We start from the raw sequence: 14,163 nt of genomic DNA, 5'->3' as shown, positions 1-14,163 counted from the left end.
CTACTTCCTCCCAGAGGAGCAATCTTTTCTTTTCTATAATCTAGTGCAAATTAGTGTTCTCATGCATTACCTGTATTGTGCTAAATAGCGTACTTAGAAAAAGGTTCTTTTCCTCTCCCTTGACTACTACTAAAAAGAGAAGGGGAGAGACAGCAATACAAAGGCTACTTTTCCTTTGTCCATTGTATAAAGCTGAATGCAAGTAGCCTTCACTGGACTTTAAAAAGGGAAATATTTTATGTCCCTCCATTTCCCTGCACAGGATGTAAGATTAGTTCCCTGACATCATTATTTATCATGCAGAACTCTTTTTATCTTGCCTATAAAATTGAGAACTAGAGCACTTTGACAAAAAGGACAGACTGGAAGGCAAAATATCATGTAAATGAATATAATTAAACTATTGTTTCTAAGATGTGTACATAGGAATTCACAACAAAATTACAAAAACAGGGCTTCCTAAAACCCGGGGAAAAAATGATCCATCCTGATAGCGATGAATTCTTGTGCATTTATACATGTACTACATGAGTGGGAGGGGGTTGTTTTAATTAGAGTGGCTCTGAGAGTGGGGTGCTTTATCTAAAGCTTATCTAATGAGCTTTAGATAAGCACGCCTGCCAGCATTTTGAAGTATGGAGATGCTGATATGTGACTTGCTGGAGGCTGCTGGAACACAGTAATTACCACACCCCAGCACACTCAATTAATTGAGTCTGCTCAGACGCGCAGTAATTACAGCACTTTGAAGCAGCTTCTGCTCATGTATAAGCTCCCCTTATTTCTACATCATGACTCATTACTGCAACAGTGACTGTATAGTAGTTGAAGGTATTTCTTCTTTGATATAGAATTACTTTCTGTAGCATTTATAAAATTTTCTATACCCAATTATCAGTGGGAGAACAGCATGCGATGTGTAGGATGGAGGTAAATTAGGACCTTTCATACATAGAATGAAGGCCACATTTTTAAAGGTATTTAGGTGCCGAATTCCATTGGAAATGGCAGTAGAAAATACTTAAGAATACTTGACAGAAATGCGGGGGGGGGGGGGGGAAATCTACTTGGTATTGTCTTCAGCCATTTTTGAATTGGAGATTTACATTGTTAGATGTTCTTTTTGGAGGCTAAGTTTTAAAGTAGAAAGAATAAAAATTGAATTTACCACAGTAATGAACTTAAAGGCAAAACCCCCCAACAAACAAACAAACTTTGGAAGACCTTGATGTCTCCTCTGAGGGCCTGTTACACTGCCTTCTTGTTACTGTTAGAGTTCCATCCTGAAATGCATCCCTCCCACTGACTCCTTATAGGACAAGTCCTCAAAATAAGATGATGTAGCCACCTTACAGCTGTTCTGAGTGCAGAAACTAAGTGTTGTGCTGGGCACACACAAAACTTCTCTCCAAGGCAGCTACCATGTCTCATTTCTGGCAGTGGATGCTTTTGGAACAGGAGTGAATGAACAGATCCATGCTCACTGACAAGGCACAGAGGCTGTGTAGACATGCTCTGAGAGCTCATTCATTATTAATCACTGGGCTGTGGATCAGCCTTCATATCACTATTAATAAATGTTCATTCAACTTGACTATGAGAAAAGGCTTATTTTATAAGACTTGTTTTGGTGGAAGGATGGAGCCTGAGAGAGGAGGGCCTATTCCGTGAAATTTCATTAGCTTCAAAGCAAGCCATGAACGGGATATGTAATTAACGGTTTGTTTCCATTATTTCAAGGCTTTTTGTGATTTTTTTCCATTTGAATGGCAAAAAAGGAACCACCCATCCAGCTAATTGGAAAACATCCCATTCTTTGTGATGAATTATTGTCAGAAATGCGACTGCTCAGGGAAGTTTAACATTTTGCTTAGCTTAATACAGATATGTGTTTGAAACACTGCTGTATCTCCCTATAGTTTTCACCTTTCCTCACTTTTATTTTCTCCTTAGATATAAAGTAAACTTACAGAGGTGTGTTATTGTTCACCTAGTGTCTACACTTAACACACTCAGTCTCCTCTGCTCCCAGTTTCTTTTGACTGCCTCCACATGATCTCTAGCTAACTGAGATTTTTGGACACAGACATGAAGCTACAGCACTTGACTCAAGACAGAACTACACAAACAAGAGGTGCCCATCACTGTGGTTTCCAACTGCAGACTCTATAGCCCTTGTTGACATTGGGTAACACTTACTTATGTAGTAAATAACATTTAAGGTTTAGGTTTGTCCCCGCTTTTAGAAAGAGGCCAAAAAACACTCATTCCTCTATTGAATTATCTCCCTACTAGATTTTTCACTTACAACGAATGGTTTAGGTTAGAAAGGCACAATGCAAATGCTTAGTTTTACATCACCAAATTAAAAATTCACAGAATTACAAATTAATTCATCAATCAACCTTGTCAATTAACCATCAAGTAATTTAACATCTATGATACAGGCCATTAGTAATACTGGCCCACCTCAGGGACTTTGTAAGTGTAATGAAAGCCAGTCAGCTTATTCCAATAACTATTAACAAGTGAAATAAGAATGAATTTGCATACACACAGTGATTCATAATATGAGTTGGTGTCATTGGTTTTTTTCCAACTCATCATTCAAGCTACAGAATATATTTAAATGTATTCGCAATGCTTAGCCATTGTAAGTTTAGACTGGAGAGTCCATAAAGGTAAAATGATTAGTGTCAGGGGAAAAAAAAGATGCATAATCCTGTCCATAATAGCTGTGATTCAGCGTAGTTCAATTTAGATTCAAAAGTGATAAAAATCTCCATTTTGCAACATAGAATTGTGTAGCATTTCCTTAGTGACAGATGAGGTTACATTTACAATTAACAAGACTGTGGTTTCTACCATTTAATATCAGCACAAAAGACCAATAATTAGCTGGAGGTTTTTCATGCTCATCCATTACTAAAGAATAGGTCTCTTCCCCAGAATCTTAGAAAAATGTTAGTGAATGAAATGTATTAAAATGTTTGAGAATTATGAATATTCAGCCTTCACAATGTCAAAAGGGGCAAAAAAAAATAGTAGTGGGAAGAAATATCCAATCAAATAATGTTATGATGCCAACATTTTAACAAGGCTGTCTGTTTAAATTTTACTCCTTTGCTTGGATAAACTCAAGTTTATAAGTATTTGCAGAAAGGATACATAAAAGGCATAAGGAATCTTTTGCTTCCCCTCACTAAAACAAAAAAGCTCTCTCAGAACAATGAGTAAGGCAAGCTTTGATTATACAGCCTTTTGTTAAAAAAAGCTTATTTTATGAAAACTCTAGTAAACAAATTAATATTTTGAGATGCTGTTCAGCTCTTATCAACTGAGTTGGTTCTGACATTGTAGGAATGTGTTGTACTTCCCTCCCCAATGAAATATTTGTGTCCCATTTTGTGCAATCTGCTCAGTCATAGGGTTGATCAATTGAAAGAGCCCCAAACTGCACATGGGGGACCCCTAAAGTGGGAAAGATGCAAAAAAGAAAAAGAAAAAAAACCACAAGAAAAATTGTTATTTGCAGCAGGATCCATGGCACAGCCGGAGTGAATGAGGGATCTCGCATGAGTTGTAAGACACATCTTTATTCAGCTGAAGCCGGCTGGTGATATCGACAATCATTGGTGGAAATGAAAAGGACCACGGATGAAGGCTGGGGGAAAGAGAGGAAGAGAGGGTCAGTGAAGACTCTCAGCATTGAGGATGGCAGATGGGCACAGAAGGAGAGAGAGCCAGCAGAGGCTCCCTGCACCGGCAAAGGCTGGTGTACCCAGGGAGCGAGAGAGCCAGAGGAGGCTCTCTACACCAACGGAGAGTGGTGTGAGCACCCAAAGAGGAAGCCCAACAGGGATGTAGCAGGCTTGACAGCAGGCTGCAACATGAACAATGGCCAAATAGACCCAAAAGGACTGTGGGACGCTGGAAGCAGAATGCCTTGGATGACATTGGGGGAGAACGATTCTGCAAACCATATTCAATCGTGTGAGAAGAGTGATGGCTCAGGAAGAGAAGCTATGGCCATCCTTGGCCAGATGATGGGTCATCTCCCCTAGAAGTCCCAGGTACTGAGAACAGGGTACTGTCTAGCAGGGATAAGGATGGAGAGATTTATAACAAGAGTGATGAGGAGGTACCTCCATGCCCTAGCAGGAGGGCTCAGGTAGGAAATGAGACAGATCCTCCCCAACTCATGATTTTGGTTTCATTCCTTTTTCTTTACCCCCTTTTGGAGAGGTTGTATGATGGGAGCAGTGATTCCAGGGGACTAAGACTCCTAGCTAGGAAGGAAGTCCCTGTTTGATGGAATAGTATGCAGAGTAAAGGCACTGACAAAGCAGCTCCCTTCTGCCCTTTCATTTTTCCTTTGGTTGTTGTTAATTTTCAGGTCCCAGACCTGAGGCATCTTAGGACAAGGGTAAGACTAGCACAGGCCAGATAACAGATCAACTACCCCAGGAAAGTGCTTGGGATACAACAGCCTCCAGAGGACATCAGGACTAAGAACACAACAGCATCAGGGAAGCAACCAATAGAATCCCGTGACCTGGCTAAGGTTGGCATGAGGCTGGGGTGTAGGGGAGGTGGAGCCCCACAGATGAACCCCTGGTGGTTTGTCCCTTCACTGAAATTACATTCAAAGTCATGGCAGGCGAATCTGGGGGTGGCCACCTACGTAATAAGCATCTGCCTCTTGGTTTACAAGAAACCTTGGGACATCCGGTGCCATCCGTCCGGGCCAAGACCACATGCAACCAGCTGTTGGAGGCCAGGTGGTCACATGCTCATTAGAAAGAAAACAAATAAATACTTTTTGGATCTTTACTGAGCCCCAGAGATGAGTGACTCACAGATTGACCAGTTATGCAATATATAGAAAAATGTCACAACAAGATCCAACCTTTAATTCTGTTTGGTGAGATTAGAAGGATATCCTTGAAGCCTCAAAAGGATGGAATCTTATTGCTCTTTATGGGCCTAAATAGCCTTTCTGGCATTTATGCACACTTGTTATTACCTTCTGTTACCTACTTACTGTGAATGCAAAATGTATATGCAGATACTGAGAATGGTCAGAAGGCTATGGACTGAATGGACAGATACATAGCTACATGTGGGGTACATCTACATGTGTAATTGATGTGATGAAATAAACTCTGGAGCTGTTTCCTGGAATCAAGTGCTCCCAGACACAGCATCTACACATGTGCATGGGACAGCAGCAATTTGAACCATGGTGGAGGAAGCCCCCAGCTGGATGGGTTGACCAGGTACAGTGTATGACCAATTGCATCTTCACATGTGTTTCAGTGCAGTAAAGTACTCTTCTGTAAGACAGTACTGTCCCCAAAAGTACTATTCTATGGCAGAGTTAATTAGTTTACTGTGTCCTAATACCAGCACACATGTAGACTGTGATGCTTTACTACAGAGCTTATTAGTTTACTCTGCAGTAAAGTGCATGTGTAGATACACACATAGACAGCTATCATGCATATATAAAAATAAAAATAAATAAATAAATAAATAAATGACTACTCAGTTTTAAGACGCCAAAAAAGAAAAACAACCCTCCCACCTTTGGCCCCAGGTTACAGAATGTGCTCAAGAAGTTGGTTCTAGGCCCCTCTCACCAAGAGGGCTCCTCTCACGTAGAACAGATTTGAAACTGAATCTCTCTAACTTCCCAGTACCTACCCCCTTCCCATTGCTTCTTTTGAAGCTGATCCCCTGGGCAGCCAGGCAAAGAAATATGCTAATCATTACCCCTCCTTAGGTTAATCATTTTCTTCCTATCCAACCTGAGTGGGAGAGTATTAATGCAATAAGCATTAGTATAAAAATGACTGGTATTAAATGTTAATGACATCACACAAAACCCCACATGAAAAGCCTTTGAAGAAAATAATAATAGAGATGCTAATAGATTCCAGCTGCTGGATTAAGCAAGAAAATTACATTTAGGGGATTATAAAAGGATGCATATTTTCAAAATCAGTACCTATAAAACAACAATACAGCTATAATAGCAAAGTGAGCATGATAGAAACCCACCCTCACCCTGCTCCTAAGTCACCATATGGTCCTGTGGTTCATTCCATCACGGGTTCACCATGAAGCAGCAGCAGAGGTTGCTGGACCATCAGGAAGGGCAGGGTGCTATATGTTCTCTGAGGGAAGGGAGGAGGGGAAAGACATGTATTCCTAGTAGGTATTAAGACTGCATGGGGTTTTCAGTGTGCAGTACAGTGACTGCTTCTGCTGTGAGGCTCTCAGCACCTTCCTGCAGCCAGGGGTACAAGTCAGGACTGGGGAGAAGGGCTGGCCCTAAGACTGTCAGGAGACAGTGTCTGCCCCATGTTCAGCTGGAACAGTAGAGTGAGGTCCAAGTTCCAGGGCATCTCTCTACTGTCATGGTTAAAAAGGATGTCAGACTTAGTGGGTGGAACTGGGAGTGAGGATTGGCAGGATTGCAGGGATGAACCCAAGACCCAAAGTGATAGGCAAGGATTGAAACGCAGCATCCAAAACCAAACTGGAAGACTCACCAGGGATCCAAGGTCAAGGAGCAAGCAGAGGACAAAACAAAGTCCAAACAATGAATCAGAAGGTTAACTAGGAATCAGGGAGCCAGAGGAGTTACTGGGACAGGAGCCACACAAGGACTGGAAACCAGTAAGTTGTGCAGCAAGACTCAGGTGCTGGAGGGTTTCCTTAAGAGCAGATCCCCCCACCTCAAAAAAAAGTCAGAGGGAAGCAGCTAGGCTCAGCTGGCACAAAGGTTAGTTTCTTAGACTCAGCTACTCTGGAAAAGATCTGTAGTATTGCTGTCTAATTAACAGGATCTTTATTTTGTTTAAAAGAAACCCTGTATCAAGCAATAAACAATGCTTTGTCCTCTTTAGCTCTAAAGTTTCAGTTATCAGTGTTGTCAGGGACTCGAACCCCAACTTCCCAGGTCCGTTGTCTGACTGCAAGAGACAGGCAACACCAGCAAGGTCTTATCTCAAAGCTCTTTATTGAAGCATGCATACAATAACAAAGAGCAGCCCATCTCCTCCAAGAACCAGCCCCCCTTGATAATAAGTAAGCAAGTTTATATAGACAGTTTCGCGTCACAGATTCTACACTTAATTGACTCAACGTCTATGGTTAGTTAAAAACTTCTAGTGTGCATGACACCATACGCGCGTAGGTGGGAATTTCCTATTGTAAAAGAAAGCAAGATATCAGGTACTGTGAGAAAACTTCTAATAGTTCAAACTGGCTTTTGGCTACATACTTGTTTTGATATGCTAAATCAGGGAGGAGGATTGTATCTTTGATTGTTTCAGCTGTGTCTTTGAAGCACTGAGTCTGCTCTGTAAATTCATCTATGGTCTTGTTAATTTCTACAGCTACACAATAATAGGCTTTGAGCAGTTCTTACGCATAAGCATCTTCCTTTCATCAAATATGCAACTTTCTTTTCAGCACTGTTACTTATGCTAGTGGGTTCAAGGTAGGTTCAGTTTGTACTATTCCTATTTATCAACTCACATTCCAAATGTCATCCTATATATAGAGAGTTCATGATTATCCTGTTTATGGCCTCTCAGCAGTATTTTTCTTTGTCGGCTTTTGCGCCTGCTCTCAAACATTATATATCTTTATATATCATTATAGTAACTGGCTGGTAACCACAGGGCAGCTGTGACACTCCCTGATGACTTTGTGGCTTCTGCTCAGCTCTGACCCTAATGTTGATCTCCCTAAATTGCTCACTCATCACATCTTATTCTTATTATTAAAGCTTGATTAAGGGAGACTGTCCACAGGCCTTAGTGAGCCTTAATCCCAACAATTGTCCCCACTGGGTCTCTCCTGGACCCCACTAGTCTTGATTCAGCCCTCAGGCCTGATAAGTCAACAGGTGCCCTACAGAGGCATAGTCAGGCCAAGAGGGACCTAAGGGCAAATTGTGAGGCTTTGTTCCTGTCCTACACCACACCCCAAGCCTCACAGGTGTTAGCTTAAGGATGTTAGCTTTACATACTGAGCCCCCCTTAGGCCCTCACACTCCCTGGTGCCTTACTCAACCTTTCAGGCCCTCAGTCCCATGCACATCCCCTTTCTCAGGGCTCTCAACCCCCTGGTCTCACACTCAGATACCCTGTCTTTGGACTTTCTCAGGTCTCGTTCTCTCTCACCCTCACTTGTGTCCCTGGATCCCTACTCCCTAGGCCCTTGCACTCCTCACTGGGCCCTACTCTCCTACACCCCTGTTAGACTGCTGGCTCCCTACATATACCTTGCCTGCCTTTGCAGGGCTCCCAGCTAAATTGCTACTACAACTTAATAACAAGCAGTTATAAGCAGATGATATAAGTCGCAGGCAGGCACTCAGGTCTTCCCTAGGATTACCATATAGCAGGGCCACCTGCCCACATGACTAAGCTCCTCTCTGCTCCAGGTACCTTCCTTTGTTCCCTACATTGCAGGGTGGCTTTCTTCCAGTATCCAGGAGCTCTGCTGCTAGAAGCACCTCACTTCATGGCTCCCAAGCCTGGACTGTCTGGCCAGCTCAGGTTTAGGGCTTATATAGCTCCAGCCCAGCCTGCTGCTGGTCAGATGAGTCCTTAATTACCCTCCTTGGCCATCTGTATGGACCTCTGAGGCTGCTTGCTCCCTAAAATGAGTAGGCACATCCCAATTCCCTGCTACATATATTTACATTCACACACACTAAGATAAAATGTTTTGGACACTGTGCTTTTGCTTTGGTCAGTGGTATAAATTGGCTAATTGATTCTATACCACAGTGAAATTGATTTTTGTAGGGAGCTATGCATAATGTCTGTAGAATACATGCTGTGTTTTGATAATAATGACCCTAGATTAAGTGCAGAAGGCAGTCCAATACCCAAAAGCATGCAAACACCGTGATGCTTTTATCTCCAGGCAATGTCACATTAGTGGCAATGTGCTCAGCAGGAAGTGAAGGCTCATAGTACGCATTGCTTATAAATTTTTTGCAAATTAGAGCATACTGAAACATTCATTGGAGGCCCTGCTAGTAAATAGCAGTGAGACTTTCACAGAATTATAGGAAACTAAGCATTAAAGCTGGGGACTAAAGCAAATTGTTTTTTATTAAATACTTCTGACTTCTGCAGTGTTGTGTTTTTTAGAGTCCAATCAAGTATCCATTGGCTTATATAGGAAACTTTGCAGCAAACTTCAACATGCACTGGATCAGGCTAATAGGGAACAAACATACATTGCCCTTGTGCTACCATAAACATTTTTATGATAGTATAAAGTTGCAAGCAAACAATCCCTGCCCCCTGCCTCATTCCACAAAAGTTTGTGCAATCAGACCAAGCCACAGTTTGCAATGTCTTAGAGGGGAGGTCATCTGGTTATTGCATATCCTGAAATTCCCTGTCAGGGATTTTCAGAGAGCACAGTTTACTCTGCCACACCCTAACCAAGGCTCAAATCTGCAGGCAGGGACCCCTTGTGATTGTAAAATAAATGGTTCAAACAGATAATGGACACATCCGGTGTATCCAGATGAATGTGCATGTACATTTCCCTGGGGGACAAATAGCAGTGGCACATATTTGTGCCATTGCTATGTTGAGGAGTTCGTGACCCCTTGCAGAGCTGCTCCCAAAGACACAGTGTCGCTGTCAGTCTCAAAATTTATTCAGCATGCTGGGCACCCTGAGCAAGCTCAGAGGCCCTGAATAAAACTGTTAGAGGTGACTTATAGTTTACAGACAAGATGCACGCGCAGGTGGGAATTTTCCACTGTGAAAGAAAACAAGATATCAGGTCAGTGTGAGAAACTCTTAATTGTTTCAAACTGGTTTTTGGCTACATGCTTGTTTTTTGAAATGCTAACTAATAGGGAGGGGGTTACATCCTTGATTGTTTCAGACATCAAGGCGACTAAGAGTTAGTCATTCTGGAGTCTTATCAAGCTCCTTGAAGTGTTGAGTCTGGTTTGTAGTTAATTTCTACGCTATTATCTATGGTCTTGTTAGTTAATTTCTACAGCTAGTTGTCCCCAGGGAATGCCCCTGCACACACAATCTGGCATGAGGCAAGTTATCTCAGGTGGGGTAGGGGAGGCTGGGACCAGCACCTGAGCTGGGCCCAACAGCATTACCTGGTGTTCTGGGGGGCTCCTGGGGCTATAGTGGTGGTGATCTGGGCACATGGAGCCTAGCTGGAAGCTGGCCAGGCTCTGGTTTTGAGCAGCTTATATGCTGCTGCCACATGTGCCATGCTGCTTTTGTTTATACCACTTTTTTGTTTTTTGACACTGGGATTTCCCAGTATCTAAATTTGGCTCTGCTCTACAAATATGCAGTGTGGAGAACAAAATCACATATGCAGGGTGCATTTGGAGCATCTCAGAAGCCTTCGAGGTCTCACAAAGTGCACCTGCACACTCATTTGGATGCACCCAAAGGGTATAAATAGATGTCATTTTTTTGCACCATTAACTGTGCCAGGATGTCCCAGCACAGCTGATTCAAATGATCAACAGAAACAGGGCTCCATCAGGGTTCCCTTGTTGGGATGTGCACCTTACAGGGAATTTCTGGGATGCATAGTTCACAGATCAGGACACAGTACTGAGGACCATTGTCCCAAGACCACTCAGGGGAACTATGGGGATGCCGTTCCATTGTGCTGTAATTACAGCACATTGGAGCAGACTCAATTAATTGAGTCTGCTGGAGTGTGCTAGTTAGTGCTCTCCAGCAGCCTCTCTGTCTCATGTATCTGCATCCCCATGCTTCAAAATGATGGTGGGGGCACTTTAACTAAAACTTATTTGATGACCTTTAGTTAAAGTGTCCCCACCGGAGGCTAGTTGTACACACGGAAGCTAGATCTACACTTTGCTGGGGTCATTTGACCCCAGTACTCTTTCCTGCCATGGGAGGGGGTCGGACTTAATGATCTGCTCAGGTCCCTTCCGACCCTAGAAACTATTTTGAAGCAGAGAAATGCTGATACATGAGATGCTGAGGGTGGTTTAATTAGAGCAACTCTCAGAGCTGCTCTAATTAACTCCACCCCCCAACCACCACACAGCATGTGTAAAGACTCCTTTGGAGTCCTGGGAATGGCAGAGGCCCAATCTTATGGGACAGTGGCCCTGGAGAAATCTGTTCCTTTTGATCAATCTGATCAGTTGTACTGGGACACATTCTGGCACAGCTGAGACTGCAACAAAAACAATGCCTGTTTCAAACATCCTGGTGTCAAAAAACTGCCAATAAGAAAAGTGGCATGCACTGCCAGAAACTGTAGCCTGGCTGGCCAGAGCCACACTCTGGCTGTCAGACAGGCTCCAACCAGTTGGATTGCCACCTCTGCTGCCCCAGAAGGCCTCCCAGGACCCTAGGTAAGGCTTCTGGACCCTGCCCAGTTGCTGACCTCTGCTTCCCCTACCCCACCTGGCACAATTTACCCTGCACCAACCTCATGTGCAGCAGCAAAAAGCAGAGGTGTAAATTTGTGCTGCTGCTAATTTGGCCACAGTAACTGCATGTCCTTGCATGTCAGGGCTTGCTCTCAGTGTCCATTATCCTTTTGAATCATCTGTTTTACAAGCATGGAAAATAAATGATGGTGAAACTCCAAACCAAGTTTAGTGCATTGTGCACTCATACCAATAGGGCTCAGAAAGAGTTTAATTCAAATTTCACACAAGTCATAACTAAACAAGACCAGATCAGCTTTAGTTTATCAACACCAATATAAAGAATAAAAATCCAGATTTTCATCAAATAAGCAGATGAATACATATGAGGAAACTGCAGTGTTTTATGATAACAAGAAGAAATTATTCTTTTGGATGAACTGAATGCTGCTAATTATTTGCTCTGGTTTAGTGATAATGAACCTTTGTAGTTTAGATTAACACAAAGAATATACCATCTATTGTATGTTAGCTCAACATTACCTATCTGTCTGAAATTTGATTTACTCTTTGACAAGGTTATTTGAATCTTTGTTCCATGACTCCAAAATAGGGAAGACATGGTGGAATGTGTATTTGTTTGTTTTATTAACAGCAATTTTAATTTAAAAACCAGATAAGTTTGAGAAACACTGATATACATGTTTGTCATGCGGTGGGCTTATTAACTCTCTAGAAGAAAACTCAGGATCTATTCCTCCATTGTGGTCTAATATGCTTCTCTAATTATGCAGATTCCAATAAAGGCAGAGATGTGTTGTATTAAATCTTGACACAGGATCTGATCTTAAAACTCTATAGAAAGTTTTACTTTAAGGATAAAGTCATATAAAAGGCTTTTGATAATACCATGAAAAGAGGAAGGGAAAAATTATAATATAGTTTACAAATGAATGGTGTAACTGAATAGTGAATCCCAACAGAGATAGATATCATATGTCGGGCACCAGTCTTCCAAAGAAGCATGCCGGTAGCAGCCTGCTAGATCAAGGAGTCTGGGAACAGTCTGCAGGCTTGCAGGAACTACAGCCCAGACCTAGGGTACCTGTAGATGTGCAGGAATACTCCTCCAACATACTTTAATTACAATGCTTCAGAGTGGTCTCAATTAATCGAGTCTGCTGAAGTGTGCTAATTAGTGCACTCCAGCAGCCTCTACATGTTATGTATTCAGTGTCCCCATGCTTCAAAATGGTGGTAGGGGGTGCTTTAGTTAAAGTTAATCAAATGAACTTTAGTTAAGAACCCCCTGCCACCATTTTGAAATCCAGGATGCTGTATACATGAGATGCTGTAGGCACTTTAATGTGAGCAGCTCTTGGAGCCACTCTAAAGTGCCTCCTTTCCCTTCCCCTTGTTGGTGTCACAGGGCATAACCTTAGGTAACTCAGAGGGATGGAAGACCACGAGTGTTGATGAAGCCCCTCTGCTCTAGGCCCAGGCGAGCCAGGGCCCCCTGCCCCGAGAACATTTGTAACCCTTTCTTTGAACTTTTGTAACCTCCTGTAATACTGGAAAACAGGATGAGTAGCAGGCAGGCTGAAACTCCCTAAAACTATTATCTGTGGAATGCAAGGGCACCGCTCAGAGAGAGAAGGGAGGAGGAAAAGCAGGGGGCAGCTAGTGGAAAACTACTGTAGAAAATGACCAGGATATAAATATACACTGTTGCAGGGCTAGGCGCATGGGATTTGAGACCATACAGTCTCCCTGCGCCTTTTACTTGAGCTCAAATAAACTCTGTCTACTTCTCCAGTGTGTTTATTGGCACAACACACACCAGGCAATGAACCCAATTGTTGCCTCGCTCGGGCACCTTGTGCCTGCAACACCCTCTCCCCCCCAGCATGTTTAAAGATAGTGATTACAAACTGTCTATGAGCAGAGGGCCAGCTGAGGGAGATAATTAGCTGGCCACAGGAAGTTAAAGGTTCCCAGGGAAAGAAGCTTGGGTATGGAGAGCTAGGTAAGGCTGGAGAGAGAGCAGGAAACCTGGAGTTGAGAAATGAAAGCTGAAGGCAAGAGCAGAGAGCTGCCAGAGCAGTTCATGGTGGAACCTGAGGATCACAGCAGGAGTACCTCTGTCTCAGAGGCCTGTACATGCAGCAGAGAGATTGTGGGTGAGTCCTTCCTGTTGCCAAAGGGACTGGAGGGACAAGAGAGAGAGAATGGGCAAACAGCATCAAAACCATGCCTGAGGACTCTTTTTGGGTCTGGGAGAAGATCTCCGTGCTGTTAAAGTCTTTTATTTATGGACTGAATTTGGTTATGTTGACTCGTGTCAGGAAGAAGTTTGCCCTGGAGCAATAAAGACAGTGGCAAAAGACTGTTCACTCAAACTTTTTCAGTGTTTGTTTACAATTCCCCAACCTGCTAAAAAGCTCCGTTGTGGTTAATAAGATTTTTGCCATTGATTTCAAAGAACTCCAAATAATTCTAGTAACTAATTGGAACACATCTCTGTTTATAAAAGTTAAACACATACATGAGTCTTTGTGGGTGTAACGGGTTTTACTTCTGTAACCCGGGTGGTGGCCTAATAGTTGCCACCCCTACCCAATATCAGGCATGGTGTGGTGAGAGTGGGGCAGGGCTTCCTGTTAGCACCAATTTACTTTTCAGCCAGCCTCTGCTACCTACAGAGCAGCCCATGGTCCCAAGAAAGTTTA

The sequence above is a fragment of the Crocodylus siamensis genome, chromosome 3, assembly GCF_052110815.1.
Source record: "Crocodylus siamensis isolate JL-2025a chromosome 3, ASM5211081v1, whole genome shotgun sequence".
Taxonomy (NCBI): Eukaryota; Metazoa; Chordata; order Crocodylia; family Crocodylidae; genus Crocodylus; species Crocodylus siamensis.
Note: the sequence above shows the minus strand (reverse complement) of the source record.